Source organism: Cervus elaphus, chromosome 18, assembly GCF_910594005.1.
Source record: "Cervus elaphus chromosome 18, mCerEla1.1, whole genome shotgun sequence".
Classification (NCBI taxonomy): Eukaryota; Metazoa; Chordata; class Mammalia; order Artiodactyla; family Cervidae; genus Cervus; species Cervus elaphus.
In genome coordinates, this window is record NC_057832.1 from 4154042 (window position 1) to 4170752 (window position 16711).

A 16711-nucleotide genomic window follows, 5' to 3' on the forward strand; every position below is an offset into this window, starting at 1 on the left:
TCTGTGGTCTCCACAGGGGATTCAGACATCCTTTCTTCTTGGGAGATGCAAGACGAGCCTGCATTCAAGTCACTGCAGGGATATCCGGCCTTATTTCGAGTCAGGGCATCGCGGTGTCCATTCCACTTGAGGCCTCAAACTCAGGATCCCTCTCACATACCTAGAGCTGAGAGAAGCCTCCTCTTGAGGTGCTTGTGGTAAGGTGGTATTCCTCAGGAGTCGAAGCCAGGGACTAACCTCTCATCTCGTGTTGATTCTTGGTCCACGGAGCTCTTTCGTGTTCCTACAGTGACCTAAGGATCCCTCTAGCCTTGAAACAGTGTTCTTGGGGTTTCTCTGGAGTGCCATCAAGGAAATCAAGGCTCCTTTCATGTGTGATGTGCAACACGGAATTGCTCTGCACGCAGTGCAGGGGAATCGGGCCTCATCTCGCGGCGAGGGGGAAGTCTCATGGTTTTTCTCGAGTTGCGGCGGGAACCTGGGGTATATTCTCGAGTTACGACGGGGATGGCCCTTCCACCCACGTGTTTCTTCAGCGACGTCAGGACTCGTGCCTACTTGCGAGGGACAACTCGGGATTCTCCTCGAGGCTTGGCAGGGCAATTGGGACGCCTCTCCAGCTGAGGCGGGAGACCAAGTGTCCCTTTCCAAGTGCCACAGGAATCCTGGGACTCCTATCAAGTTTCACGAGGAGTCAGGCATCGTCTCCTTTGGAGGCACTGATCTCCGCGTACCTCTGGAGTTTTCAAAGGATGTGAGGCCTCCGGTCGCGATGAGGTGGGGAACTAGGTGTTTCTCTGTGGTCTCCACAGGGGATTCAGACATCCTTTCTTCTTGGGAGATGCAAGACGAGCCTGCATTCAAGTCACTGCAGGGATATCCGGCCTTATTTCGAGTCAGGGCATCGCGGTGTCCATTCCACTTGAGGCCTCAAACTCAGGATCCCTCTCACATACCTAGAGCTGAGAGAAGCCTCCTCTTGAGGTGCTTGTGGTAAGGTGGTATTCCTCTGGAGTCGAAGCCAGGGACTAACCTCTCATCTCGAGTTGATTTTTGGTCCACGGAGCTCTTTCATGTTGTTACAGTGACCTCAGGATCCCTCTAGCCTTGAAACAGTGTTCTTGGGGATTCTCTGGAGTGCCATGAAGGAAATCAAGGCTCCTTTCATGTGTGATGTGCAACACAGAATTGCTCTGCAAGCAGTGCAGGGGAATCGGGCCTCATCTCGCGGCGAGGGGGAAGTCTCATGGTTTTTCTCGAGTTGCGGCGGGAACCTGGGGTATATTCTCGAGTTACGACGGGGATGGCCCTTCCACACACGTGTTTGTTCAGCCACGTCAGGACTCTTGCCTAGTTGCGAGACACAACTCGGGATTCTCCTCGAGGCTTGGCAAGGCAATTGGGACGCCCCTCCAGCTGAGGCGGGAGACCAAGGGTCCCTTTCCACGTGCCACAGGAATCCTGGGACTCCTATCAAGTTTCACGAGGAGTCAGGCATCGTCTCCTTTGGAGGCACTGATCTCCGCGTACCTCTGGAGTTTTCAAAGGATGTGAGGCCTCCGGTCGCGATGAGGTGGGGAACTAGGTGTTTCTCTGTGGTCTCCACAGGGGATTCAGACATCCTTTCTTCTTGGGAGATGCAAGATGAGCCTGCATTCCAGTCACTGCAGGGATATCCAGCCTTATTTCGCGTCAGGGCATCGCGGTGTCCATTCCACTTGAGGCCGCAAACTCAGGGTCCCTCTCACATACCTAGAGCTGAGAGAAGCCTCCTCTTGAGGTGCTTGTGGTAAGGTGGTATTCCTCTGGAGTCGAAGCCAGGGACTAACCTCTCATCTCGAGTTGATTATTGGCCCACGGAGCTCTTTCGTGTTGCTACAGTGACCTCAGGATCCCTCTAGCCTTGAAACAGTGTTCTTGGGGCTTCTCTGTAGTGCCATCAAGGAAATCAAGGCTCCTTTCATGTGTGATGTGCAACACGGAATTGCTCTGCACGCAGTGCAGGGGAATCGGGCCTCATCTCGCGGCGAGGGGGAAGTCTCATGGTTTTTCTCGAGTTGCGGCGGGAACCTGGGGTATATTCTCCAGTTACGACGGGGATGGCCCTTCCACACACGTGGTTGTTCAGCCACGTCAGGACTCTTGCCTAGTTGCGAGACACAACTCGGGATTCTCCTCGAGGCTTGGCAAGGCAATTGGGACGCCTCTCCAGCTGAGGCGGGAGACCAAGTGTCCCTTTCCACGTGCCACAGGAATCCTGGGACTCTTATCAAGTTTCACGAGGAGTCAGGCATCGTCTCCTTTGGAGGCACTGATCTCCGCGTACCTCTGGAGTTTTCAAAGGATGTGAGGCCTCCGGTCGCGATGAGGTGGGGAACTAGGTCTTTCTCTGTGGTCTCCACAGGGGATACAGACATCCTTTCATCTTGGGAGATGCAAGACGAGCCTGCATTCAAGTCACTGCAGGGATATCCAGCCTTATTTCGCGTCAGGGCATCGCGGTGTCCATTCCACTTGAGGCCGCAAACTCAGGGTCCCTCTCACATACCTAGAGCTGAGAGAAGCCTCCTCTTGAGGTGCTTGTGGTAAGGTGGTATTCCTCTGGAGTCGAAGCCAGGGACTAACCTCTCATCTCGAGTTGATTTTTGGCCCACGGAGCTCTTTCGTGTTGCTACAGTGACCTCAGGATCCCTCTAGCCTTGAAACAGTGTTCTTGGGGTTTCTCTGGAGTGCCATCAAGGAAATCAAGGCTCCTTTCATGTGTGATGTGCAACACAGAATTGCTCTGCACGCAGTGCAGGGGAATCGGGCCTCATCTCGCGGCGAGGGGGAAGTCTCATGGTTTTTCTCGAGTTGCGGCGGGAACCTGGGGTATATTCTCGAGTTACGACAGGGATGGCCCTTCCACCCACGTGTTTCTTCAGCGACGTCAGGACTCCTGCCTACTTGCGAGGGACAACTCTGGATTCTCCTCGAGGCTTGGCAGGGCAATTGGGACGCCTCTCCAGCTGAGGCGGGAGACCAAGGGTCGCTTTCCAAGTGCCACAGGAATCCTGGGACTCCTATCAAGTTTCACGAGGAGTCAGGCATCGTCTCCTTTGGAGGCACTGATCTCCGCGTACCTCTGGAGTTTTCAAAGGATGTGAGGCTATCGGTCGCGACGAGGTGGGGAACTAAGTCTTTCTCTGTGCTTTCCACAGGGGATTCAGACATCCTTTCGTCCTGGCAGATGCAAGACGAGCCTGCATTGAAGTCACTGCAGGGATATCCGGCCTTATTTCGAGTCAGGGCATCGCGGTGTCCATTCCACTTGAGGCCGCAAACTCAGGGTCCCTCTCACATACCTAGAGCTGAGAGAAGCCTCCTCTTGAGGTGCTTGTGGTAAGGTGGTATTCCTCTGGAGACGAATCCAGGGACTAACCTCTCTTTTCGAGTTGATTTTTGGTCCACAGAGTTCTTTCGTGTTGCTACAGTGACCTCAGGATCCCTCTAGCCTTGAAACAGTGTTCTTGGGCTTTCTCTGGAGTGCCATCAAGGAAATCAAGGCTCCTTTCATGTGTGATGTGCAAGACGGAATTGCTCTGCACGCAGTACAGGGGAATCGGGCCTCATCTCGCATCGAGGGGTAAGTCTCATGGTTTTTCTCGAGTTGCGGCGGGAACCTGGGGTATATTCTCGAGTTACGACGGGGATGGCCCTTCCACCCACGTGTTTCTTCAGCGACGTCAGGACTCCTGCCTAGTTGCGAGGGACAACTCGGGATTCTCCTCGAGGCTTGGCAGGGCAATTGGAATGCCTCTCCAGCTGAGGCGGGAGACCAAGGGTCCCTTTCCACGTGCCACAGGAATCCTGGGACTCCTATCAAGTTTCAGGAGGAGTCAGGCATCGTCTCCTTTGGAGGCACTGATCTCCGCATACCTCTGGAGTTTTCAAAGGATGTGAGGCCTCCGGTCGCGATGAGGTGGGGAACTAGGTGTTTCTCTGTGGTCTACACCGGGGATTCAGACATCCTTTCTTCTTGGGAAATGCAAGACGAGCCTGCATTCCAGTCACTGCAGGGATATCCGGCCTTATTTCGAGTCAGGGCATCGCGGTGTCCATTCCACTTGAGGCCGCAAACTCAGGGTCCCTCTCACATACCTAGAGCTGAGAGAAGCCTCCTCTTGAGGTGCTTGTGGTAAGGTGGTATTCCTCTGGAGTCGAAGCCAGGGACTAACCTCTCATCTCGAGTTGATTTTTGGTCCACGGAGCTCTTTCGTGTTGCTACAGTGACCTCAGGATCCCTCTAGCCTTGAAACAGTGTTCTTGGGGTTTCTCTGGAGTGCCATGAAGGAAATCAAGGCTCCTTTCATGTGTGATGTGCAACACAGAATTGCTCTGCACGCAGTGCAGGGGAATCGGGCCTCATCTCGCGGCGAGGGGGAAGTCTCATGGTTTTTCTCGAGTTGCGGCGGGAACCTGGGGTATATTCTCGAGTTACGACGGGGATGGCCCTTCCACCCACGTGTTTGTTCAGCCATGTCAGGACTCTTGCCTAGTTGCGAGACACAACTCGGGATTCTCCTCGAGGCTTGGCAAGGCAATTGGGACGCCTCTCCACCTGAGACGGGAGACCAAGGGTCCCTTTCCACGTGCCACAGGAATCCTGGGACTCCTATCAAGTTTCACGAGGAGTCAGGCATTGTCTCCTTTGGAGGCACTGATCTCCGCGTACCTCTGGAGTTTTCAAATGATGTGAGGCCTCCGGTCGCGTTGAGGTGGGGAACTAGTTGTTTCTCTGTGGTCTCCACAGGGGATTCAGACATCCTTTCTTCTTGGGAGATGCAAGACGAGCCTGCATTCAAGTCACTGCAGGGATATCCGGCCTTATTTCGAGTCAGGGCATCGCGGTGTCCATTCCACTTGAGGCCGCAAACTCATGATCCCTCTCACATACCTAGAGCTGAGAGAAGCCTCCTCTTGAGGTTCTTGTGGTAAGGTGGTATTCCTCAGGAGTCGAAGCCAGGGACTAACCTCTCATCTCGTGTTGATTCTTGGTCCACGGAGCTCTTTCGTGTTGCTACAGTGACCTCAGGATCCCTCTAGCCTTGAAACAGTGTTCTTGGGGTTTCTCTGGAGTGCCATCAAGGAAATCAAGGCTCCTTTCATGTGTGATGTGCAACACGGAATTGCTCTGCACGCAGTGCAGGGGAATCGGGCCTCATCTCGAGGCGAGGGGGAAGTCTCATGGTTTTTCTCGAGTTGCGGCGGGAACCTGGGGTATATTCTCGAGTTACGACGGGGATGGCCCTTCCACACACGTGTGTGTTCAACCATGTCAGGACTCCTGCCTAGTTGCGAGGGACAACTCGGGATTCTCCTCGAGGCTTTGCAGGGCAATTGGGACGCCTCTCCAGCTGAGACGGGAGACCAAGTGTCCCTTTCCACGTGCCACAGGAATCCTGGGTCTCCTATCAAGTTTCACGAGGAGTCAGGCATCGTCTCCTTTGGAGGCACTGATCTCCGCATACCTCTGGAGTTTTCAAAGGATTTGAGGCCTCCTGTCGCGATGAGGTGGGGAACTAGATCTTTCTCTGTGGTCTCCACAGGGGATTCAGACACCCTTTCATCTTGGGAGATGCAAGACGAGCCTGCATTCCAGTCACTGCAGGGATATCCAGCCTTATTTCGAGTCAGGGCATCGCGGTGTCCATTCCACTTGAGGCCGCAAACTCAGGGTCCCTCTCACATACCTAGAGCTGAGAGAAGCCTCCTCTTGAGGTGCTTGTGGTAAGGTGGAATTCCTCTGGAGTCGAAGCCAGGGACTAACCTCTCATCTCGAGTTGATTTTTGGCCCACGGAGCTCTTTCGTGTTGCTACAGTGACCTCAGGATCCCTCTAGCCTTGAAACAGTGGTCTTGGGGTTTCTCTGGAGGGCCATCAAGGAAATCAAGGCTCCTTTCATGTGTGATGTGCAAGACGGAATTGCTCTGCACGCAGTACAGGGGAATCGGGCTTCATCTCGCTTTGAGGGGGAAGTCTCATGGTTTTTCTTGAGTTGCGGCGGGAACCTGGGGTATATTCTCGAGTTACGACGGGGATGGCCCTTCCACCCACGTGTTTGTTCAGCCACGTCAGGACTCCTGCCTAGTTGCGAGGGACAACTTGGGATTCACCTCGAGGCTTGGCAGGGCAATTGGAACGCCTCTCCAGTTGAGTTGGGAGACCAAGGGACCCTTTCCACGTGCCACAAGAATCCTGGGACTCCTATCAATTTTCACGAGGAGTCAGGCATCGTCTGCTTTGGAGGCACTGATCTCCGCGTACCTCTGGAATTTTCAAAGGATGTGAGGCCTCCGGTCGCGATGAGTTGGGGAACTAGGTGTTTCTCTGTGGTCTCCACAGGGGATTCAGACATCCTTTCTTCTTGGGAGATGCAAGACGAGCCTGCATTCCAGTCACTGCAGGAATATCCGGCCTTATTTCGAGTCAGGGCATCGCGGTGTCCATTCCACTTGAGGCCGCAAACTCAGGATCCCTTTCACATACCTAGAGCTGAGAGAAGCCTCCTCTTGAGGTGCTTGTGGTAAGGTTGTATTCCTCAGGAGTCGAAGCCAGGGACTAACCTCTCATCTTGTGTTGATTCTTGGTCCACGGAGCTCTTTCGTGTTGCTACAGTGACCTCAGGATCCCTCTAGCCTTGAAACAGTATTCTTGGGGTTTCTCTGGAGTGCCATCAAGGAAATCAAGGCTCCTTTCATGTGTGATGTGCAACACGGAATTGCTCTGCACGCAGTGCAGGGGAATCGGGCCTCATCTCGAGGTGAGGGGGAAGTCTCATGGTTTTTCTCGAGTTGCGGCGGGAACCTGGGGTATATTCTCGAGTTACGACGGGGATGGCCCTTCCACACACGTGTTTGTTCAGCCACGTCAGGACTCTTGCCTAGTTGCGAGACACAACTCGGGATTCTCCTCGAGGCTTGGCAAGGCAATTGGGACGCCTCTCCAGCTGAGGCGGGAGACCAAGGGTCCCTTTCCACGTGCCACAGGAATCCTGGGACTCCTATCAAGTTTCACGAGGAGTCAGGCATCGTCTCCTTTGGAGGCACTGATCTCCGCGTACCTCTGGAGTTTTCAAAGGATGTGAGGCCTCCGGTCGCGATGAGGTGGGGAACTGGTTCTTTCTCTGTGGTCTCCACAGGGGATTCAGACATCCTTTCATCTTGGGAGATGCAAGACGAGCCTGCATTCAAGTCACTGCAGGGATATCCAGCCTTATTTCGCGTCAGGGCATCGCGGTGTCCATTCCACTTGAGGCCGCAAACTCAGGGTCCCTCTCACATACCTAGAGCTGAGAGAAGCCTCCTCTTGAGGTGCTTGTGGTAAGGTGGTATTCCCCTGGAGTCGAAGCCAGGGACTAACCTCTCATCTCGAGTTGATTTTTGGCCCACGGAGCTCTTTCGTGTTGCTACAGTGACCTCAAGATCCCTCTAGCCTTGAAACAGTGTTCTTGGGGTTTCTCTGAAGTGCCATCAAGAAAATCAAGGCTCCTTTCATGTGTGATGTGCAACACAGAATTGCTCTGCACGCAGTGCAGGGGAATCGGGCCTCATCTCGCGGCGAGGGGGAAGTCTCATGGTTTTTCTCGAGTTGCGGCGGGAACCTGGGGTATATTCTCGAGTTACGACGGGGATGGCCCTTCCACTCACGTGTGTGTTCAGCCATGTCAGGACTCCTGCCTAGTTGCGAGGGACAACTCGGGATTCTCCTCGAGGCTTTGCAGGGCAATTGGGACGCCTCTCCAGCTGAGACGGGAGACCAAGGGTCCCTTTCCACGTGCCACAGGAATCCTGGGTCTCCTATCAAGTTTCACGAGGAGTCAGGCATCGTCTCCTTTGGAGGCACTCATCTCCGCATACCTCTGGAGTTTTCAAAGGATTTGAGGCCTCCTGTCGCGATGAGGTGGGGAACTAGGTCTTTCTCTGTGGTCTCCACAGGGGATTCAGACACCCTTTCGTCTTGGGAGATGCAAGACGAGCCTGCATTCAAGTCACTGCAGGGATATCCTGCCTTATTTCGAGTCAGGGCATCGCGGTGTCCATTCCACTTGAGACCGCAAACTCAGGGTCCCTCTCACATAACTAGAGCTGAGAGAAGCCTCCTCTTGAGGTGCTTGTGGTAAGGTGGTATTCCTCTGGAGTCGAAGCCAGGGACTAACCTCTCATCTCGAGTTGATTTTTGGTCCACGGAGCTCTTTCTTGTTGCTACAGTGACCTCAGGATCCCTCTAGCCTTGAAACAGTGTTTTTGGGGTTTCTCTGGAGTGCCATGAAGGAAATCAAGGCTCCTTTCATGTGTGATGTGCAACACAGAATTGCTCTGCACGCAATGCAGGGGAATCGGGCCTCATCTCGCGGCGAGGGGGAAGTCTCATGGTTTTTCTCGAGTTGCGGCGGGAACCTGGGGTATATTCTCGAGTTACGACGGGGATGGCCCTTCCACACACGTGTTTGTTCAGCCACGTCAGGACTCTTGCCTAGTTGCGAGACACAACTCGGGATTCTCCTCGAGGCTTGGCAAGGCAATTGGGACGCCTCTCCAGCTGAGGCGGGAGACCAAGGGTCCCTTTCCACGTGCCACAGGAATCCTGGGACTCCTATCAAGTTTCACGAGGAGTCAGGCATCGTCTCCTTTGGAGGCACTGATCTCCGCGTACCTCTGGAGTTTTCAAAGGATGTGAGGCCTCCGGTCGCGATGAGGTGGGGAACTGGTTCTTTCTCTATGGTCTCCACAGGGGATTCAGACATCCTTTCATCTTGGGAGATGCAAGACGAGCCTGCATTCAAGTCACTGCAGGGATATCCAGCCTTATTTCGCGTCAGGGCATCGCGGTGTCCATTCCACTTGAGGCCGCAAACTCAGGGTCCCTCTCACATACCTAGAGCTGAGAGAAGCCTCCTCTTGAGGTGCTTGTGGTAAGGTGGTATTCCCCTGGAGTCGAAGCCAGGGACTAACCTCTCATCTCGTGTTGATTTTTGGCCCACGGAGCTCTTTCGTGTTGCTACAGTGACCTCAGGATCCCTCTAGGCTTGAAACAGTGTTCGTGGGGTTTCTCTGGAGTGCCATCAAGGAAATCAAGGCTCCTTTCATGTGTGATGTGCAACACGGAATTGCTCTGCACGCAGTGCAGGGGAATCGGGCCTCATCTCGCGGCGAGGGGGAAGTCTCATGGTTTTTCTCGAGTTGCGGCGGGAACCTGGGGTATATTCTCGAGTTACGACGGGGATGGCCCTTCCACCCACGTGTTTCTTCAGAGACGTCAGGACTCCTGCCTAGTTGTGAGGGACAACTCTGGATTCTCCTCGAGGCTTGGCAGGGCAATTGGGACGCCTCTCCAGCTGAGGCGGGAGACCAAGTGTCCCTTTCCAAGTGCCACAGGAATCCTGGGACTCCTATCAAGTTTCACGAGGAGTCAGGCATCGTCTCCTTTGGAGGCACTGATCTCCGCGTACCTCTGGAGTTTTCAAAGGATGTGAGGCTATTAGTCGCGATGAGGTGGGGAACTAAGTCTTTCTCTGTGCTTTCCACAGGGGATTCAGAGATCCTTTCGTCCTGGGAGATGCAAGACGATCCTGCATTGAAGTCACTGCAGGGATATCCGGCCTTATTTTGAGTCAGGGCATCGCGGTGTCCATTCCACTTGAGGCCGCAAACTCAGGGTGCCTCTCACATACCTAGAGCTGAGAGAAGCCTCCTCTTGAGGTGCTTGTGGTAAGGTGGTATTCCTCTGGAGACGAATCCAGGGACTAACCTCTCTTTTCGAGTTGATTTTTGGTCCACAGAGTTCTTTCGTGTTGCTACAGTGACCTCAGGATCCCTCTATCCTTGAAACAGTGTTCTTGGGGTTTCTCTGGAGTGCCATCAAGGAAATCAAGGCTCCTTTCATGTGTGATGTGCAAGACGGAATTGCTCTGCACGCAGTACAGGGGAATCGGGCCTCATCTCGCGGCGAGGGGGAAGTCTCATGGTTTTTCTCGAGTTGCGGCGGGAACCTGGGGTATATTCTCGAGTTACGACGGGGATGGCCCTTCCACCCACGTGTTTGTTCAGCCACGTCAGGACTCCTGCCTAGTTGCGAGGGACAACTCGGGATTCTCCTCGAGGCTTGGCAGGGCAATTGGAACGCCTCTCCAGCTGAGGCGGGAGACCAAGGGTCCCTTTCCACGTGCCACAAGAATCCTGGGACTCCTATCAAGTTTCACGAGGAGTCAGGCATCGTCTCCTTTGGAGGCACTGATCTCCGCGTACCTCTGGAGTTTTCAAAGGATGTGAGGCCTCCGGTCGCGATGAGGTGGGGAACTAGGTGTTTCTCTGTGGTCTCCACAGGGGATTCAGACATCCTTTCTTCTTGGGAGATGCAAGACGAGCCTGCATTCAAGTCACTGCAGGGATATCCGGCCTTATTTCGAGTCAGGGCATCGCGGTGTCCATTCCACTTGAGGCCGCAAACTCAGGATCCCTCTCACATACCTAGAGCTGAGAGAAGCCTCCTCTTGAGGTTCTTGTGGTAAGGTGGTATTCCTCAGGAGTCGAAGCCAGGGACTAACCTCTCATCTCGTGTTGATTCTTGGTCCACGGAGCTCTTTCATGTTGCTACAGTGACCTCAAGATCCCTCTAGCCTTGAAACAGTGTTCTTGGGGTTTCTCTGGAGTGCCATCAAGGAAATCAAGGCTCCTTTCATGTGTGATGTGCAACACGGAATTGCTCTGCACGCAGTGCAGGGGAATCGGGCCTCATCTCGAGGCGAGGGGGAAGTCTCATGGTTTTTCTCGAGTTGCGGCGGGAACCTGGGGTATATTCTCGAGTTACGACGGGGATGGCCCTTCCACACACGTGTGTGTTCAACCATGTCAGGACTCCTGCCTAGTTGCGAGGGACAACTCGGGATTCTCCTCGAGGCTTTGCAGGGCAATTGGGACGCCTCTCCAGCTGAGACGGGAGACCAAGTGTCCCTTTCCACGTGCCACAGGAATCCTGGGTCTCCTATCAAGTTTCACGAGGAGTCAGGCATCGTCTCCTTTGGAGGCACTGATCTCCGCATACCTCTGGAGTTTTCAAAGGATTTGAGGCCTCCTGTCGCGATGAGGTGGGGAACTAGGTCTTTCTCTGTTGTCTCCACAGGGGATTCAGACACTCTTTCATCTTGGGAGATACAAGACGAGCCTGCATTCCAGTCACTGCAGGGATATCCAGCCTTATTTCGAGTCAGGGCATCGCGGTGTCCATTCCACTTGAGGCCGCAAACTCAGGGTCCCTCTCACATACCTAGAGCTGAGAGAAGCCTCCTCTTGAGGTGCTTGTGGTAAGGTGGAATTCCTCTGGAGTCGAAGCCAGGGACTAACCTCTCATCTCGAGTTGATTTTTGGCCCACGGAGCTCTTTCGTGTTGCTACAGTGACCTCAGGATCCCTCTAGCCTTGAAACAGTGGTCTTGGGGTTTCTCTGGAGGGCCATCAAGGAAATCAAGGCTCCTTTCATGTGTGATGTGCAACACGGAATTGCTCTGCACGCAGTGCAGGGGAATCGGGCCTCATCTCGAGGTGAGGGGGAAGTCTCATGGTTTTTCTCGAGTTGCGGCGGGAACCTGGGGTATATTCTCGAGTTACGACGGGGATGGCCCTTCCACACACGTGTTTGTTCAGCCACGTCAGGACTCTTGCCTAGTTGCGAGACACAACTCGGGATTCTCCTCGAGGCTTGGCAAGGCAATTGGGACGCCTCTCCAGCTGAGGCGGGAGACCAAGGGTCCCTTTCCACGTGCCACAGGAATCCTGGGACTGCTATCAAGTTTCACGAGGAGTCAGGCATCGTCTCCTTTGGAGGCACTGATCTCCGCGTACCTCTGGAGTTTTCAAAGGATGTGAGGCCTCCGGTCTCGATGAGGTGGGGAACTAGGTGTTTCTCTGTGGTCTCCACAGGGGATTCAGACATCCTTTCTTCTTGGGAGATGCAAGACGAGCCTGCATTCAAGTCACTGCAGGGATATCCGGCCTTATTTCGAGTCAGGGCATTGCGGTGTCCATTCCACTTGAGGCCGCAAACTCAGGATCCCTCTCACATACCTAGAGCTGAGAGAAGCCTCCTCTTGAGGTTCTTGTGGTAAGGTGGTATTCCTCAGGAGTCGAAGCCAGGGACTAACCTCTCATCTCGTGTTGATTCTTGGTCCACGGAGCTCTTTCATGTTGCTACAGTGACCTCAAGATCCCTCTAGCCTTGAAACAGTGTTCTTGGGGTTTCTCTGGAGTGCCATCAAGGAAATCAAGGCTCCTTTCATGTGTGATGTGCAACACGGAATTGCTCTGCACGCAGTGCAGGGGAATCGGGCCTCATCTCGAGGCGAGGGGGAAGTCTCATGGTTTTTCTCGAGTTGCGGCGGGAACCTGGGGTATATTCTCGAGTTACGACGGGGATGGCCCTTCCACACACGTGTGTGTTCAACCATGTCAGGACTCCTGCCTAGTTGCGAGGGACAACTCGGGATTCTCCTCGAGGCTTTGCAGGGCAATTGGGACGCCTCTCCAGCTGAGACGGGAGACCAAGTGTCCCTTTCCACGTGCCACAGGAATCCTGGGTCTCCTATCAAGTTTCACGAGGAGTCAGGCATCGTCTCCTTTGGAGGCACTGATCTCCGCATACCTCTGGAGTTTTCAAAGGATTTGAGGCCTCCTGTCGCGATGAGGTGGGGAACTAGGTCTTTCTCTGTTGTCTCCACAGGGGATTCAGACACCCTTTCATCTTGGGAGATACAAGACGAGCCTGCATTCCAGTCACTGCAGGGATATCCAGCCTTATTTCGAGTCAGGGCATCGCGGTGTCCATTCCACTTGAGGCCGCAAACTCAGGGTCCCTCTCACATACCTAGAGCTGAGAGAAGCCTCCTCTTGAGGTGCTTGTGGTAAGGTGGAATTCCTCTGGAGTCGAAGCCAGGGACTAACCTCTCATCTCGAGTTGATTTTTGGCCCACGGAGCTCTTTCGTGTTGCTACAGTGACCTCAGGATCCCTCTAGCCTTGAAACAGTGGTCTTGGGGTTTCTCTGGAGGGCCATCAAGGAAATCAAGGCTCCTTTCATGTGTGATGTGCAACACGGAATTGCTCTGCACGCAGTGCAGGGGAATCGGGCCTCATCTCGAGGTGAGGGGGAAGTCTCATGGTTTTTCTCGAGTTGCGGCGGGAACCTGGGGTATATTCTCGAGTTACGACGGGGATGGCCCTTCCACACACGTGTTTGTTCAGCCACGTCAGGACTCTTGCCTAGTTGCGAGACACAACTCGGGATTCTCCTCGAGGCTTGGCAAGGCAATTGGGACGCCTCTCCAGCTGAGGCGGGAGACCAAGGGTCCCTTTCCACGTGCCACAGGAATCCTGGGACTGCTATCAAGTTTCACGAGGAGTCAGGCATCGTCTCCTTTGGAGGCACTGATCTCCGCGTACCTCTGGAGTTTTCAAAGGATGTGAGGCCTCCGGTCTCGATGAGGTGGGGAACTAGGTGTTTCTCTGTGGTCTCCACAGGGGATTCAGACATCCTTTCTTCTTGGGAGATGCAAGACGAGCCTGCATTCAAGTCACTGCAGGGATATCCGGCCTTATTTCGAGTCAGGGGATCGCGGTGTCCATTCCACTTGAGGCCGCAAACTCAGGATCCCTCTCACATACCTAGAGCTGAGAGAAGCCTCCTCTTGACGTGCTTGTGGTAAGGTGGTATTCCTCAGGAGTCGAAGCCAGGGACTAACCTCTCATCTCGTGTTGATTCTTGGTCCACGGAGCTCCTTCGTGTTGCTACAGTGACCTCAGGTTCCCTCTAGCCTTGAAACAGTGTTCTTGGGGTTTCTCTGAAGTGCCATCAAGAAAATCAAGGCTCCTTTCATGTGTGATGTGCAACACAGAATTGCTCTGCACGCAGTGCAGGGGAATCGGGCCTCATCTCGCGGCGAAGGGGAAGTCTCATGGTTTTTCTCGAGTTGCGGCCGGAACCTGGGGTATATTCTCGAGTTACGACGGGGATGGCCCTTCCACACACGTGTGTGTTCAGCCATGTCAGGACTCCTGCCTAGTTGCGAGGGACAACTCGGGATTCTCCTCGAGGCTTTGCAGGGCAATTGGGACGCCTCTCCAGCTGAGACGGGAGACCAAGGGTCCCTTTCCACGTGCCACAGGAATCCTGGGTCTCCTATCAAGTTTCACGAGGAGTCAGGCATCGTCTCCTTTGGAGGCACTCATCTCCGCATACCTCTGGAGTTTTCAAAGGATTTGAGGCCTCCTGTCGCGATGAGGTGGGGAACTAGGTCTTTCTCTGTGGTCTCCACAGGGGATTCAGACACCCTTTCGTCTTGGGAGATGCAAGACGAGCCTGCATTCAAGTCACTGCAGGGATATCCGGCCTTATTTCGAGTCAGGGCATCGCGGTGTCCATTCCACTTGAGGCCGCAAACTCAGGGTCCCTCTCACATAACTAGAGCTGAGAGAAGCCTCCTCTTGAGGTGCTTGTGGTAAGGTGGTATTCCTCTGGAGTCGAAGCCAGGGACTAACCTCTCATCTCGAGTTGATTTTTGGTCCACGGAGCTCTTTCTTGTTGCTACAGTGACCTCAGGATCCCTCTAGCCTTGAAACAGTGTTTTTGGGGTTTCTCTGGAGTGCCATGAAGGAAATCAAGGCTCCTTTCATGTGTGATGTGCAACACAGAATTGCTCTGCACGCAATGCAGGGGAATCGGGCCTCATCTCGCGGTGAGGGGGAAGTCTCATGGTTTTTCTCGAGTTGCGGCGGGAACCTGGGGTATATTCTCGAGTTACGACGGGGATGGCCCTTCCACACACGTGTTTGTTCAGCCACGTCAGGACTCTTGCCTAGTTGCGAGACACAACTCGGGATTCTCCTCGAGGCTTGGCAAGGCAATTGGGACGCCTCTCCAGCTGAGGCGGGAGACCAAGGGTCCCTTTCCACGTGCCACAGGAATCCTGGGTCTCCTATCAAGTTTCACGAGGAGTCAGGCATCGTCTCCTTTGGAGGCACTGATCTCCGCGTACCTCTGGAGTTTTCAAAGGATGTGAGGCCTCCGGTCGCGATGAGGTGGGGAACTGGTTCTTTCTCTATGGTCTCCACAGGGGATTCAGACATCCTTTCATCTTGGGAGATGCAAGACGAGCCTGCATTCAAGTCACTGCAGGGATATCCAGCCTTATTTCGCGTCAGGGCATCGCGGTGTCCATTCCACTTGAGGCCGCAAACTCAGGGTCCCTCTCACATACCTAGAGCTGAGAGAAGCCTCCTCTTGAGGTGCTTGTGGTAAGGTGGTATTCCCCTGGAGTCGAAGCCAGGGACTAACCTCTCATCTCGAGTTGATTTTTGGCCCACGGAGCTCTTTCGTGTTGCTACAGTGACCTCAGGATCCCTCTAGCCTTGAAACAGTGTTCTTGGGGTTTCTCTGGAGTGCCATCAAGGAAATCAAGGCTCCTTTCATGTGTGATGTGCAAGACGGAATTGCTCTGCACGCAGTGCAGGGGAATCGGGCCTCATCTCGCGGCGAGGGGGAAGTCTCATGGTTTTTCTCGAGTTGCGGCGGGAACCTGGGGTATATTCTCGAGTTACGACGGGGATGGCCCTTCCACCCACGTGTTTCTTCAGCGACGTCAGGACTCCTGCCTAGTTGCGAGGGACAACTCTGGATTCTCCTCGAGGCTTGGCAGGGCAATTGGGACGCCTCTCCAGCTGAGGCGGGAGACCAAGTGTCCCTTTCCAAGTGCCACAGGAATCCTGGGACTCCTATCAAGTTTCACGAGGAGTCAGGCATCGTCTCCTTTGGAGGCACTGATCTCCGCGTACCTCTGGAGTTTTCAAAGAAGGTGAGGCTATTGGTCGCGATGAGGTGGGGAACTAAGTCTTTCTCTGTGCTTTCCACAGGGGATTCAGACATCCTTTCATCCTGGGAGATGCAAGACGAGCCTGCATTGAAGTCACTGCAGGGATATCCGGCCTTATTTCGAGTCAGGGCATCGCGGTGTCCATTCCACTTGAGGCCGCAAACTCAGGGTCCCTCTCACATACCTAGAGCTGAGAGAAGCCTCCTCTTGAGGTGCTTGTGGTAAGGTGGTATTCCTCTTGAGACGAATCCAGGGACTAACCTCTCTTTTCGAGTTGATTTTTGGTCCACAGAGTTCTTTCGTGTTGCTACAGTGACCTCAGGATCCCTCTATCCTTGAAACAGTGTTCTTGGGGTTTCTCTGGAGTGCCATCAAGGAAATCAAGGCTCCTTTCATGTGTGATGTGCAAGAGGGAATTGCTCTGCACGCAGTACAGGGGAATCGGGCCTCATCTCGCGGTGAGGGGGAAGTCTCATGGTTTTTCTCGAGTTGCGGCGGGAACCTGGGGTATATTCTCGAGTTACGACGGGGATGGCCCTTCCACCCACGTGTTTGTTCAGCCACGTCAGGACTCCTGCCTAGTTGCGAGGGACAACTCGGGATTCTCCTCGAGGCTTGGCAGGGCAATTGGAACGCCTCTCCAGCTGAGGCGGGAGACCAAGGGTCCCTTTCCACGTGCCACAAGAATCCTGGGACTCCTATCAAGTTTCACGAGGAGTCAGGCATCGTCTCCTTTGGAGGCACTAATCTCCGCGTACCTCTGGAGTTTTCAAAGGATGTGAGGCCTCCGGTCGCGATGAGGTGGGGAACTAGGT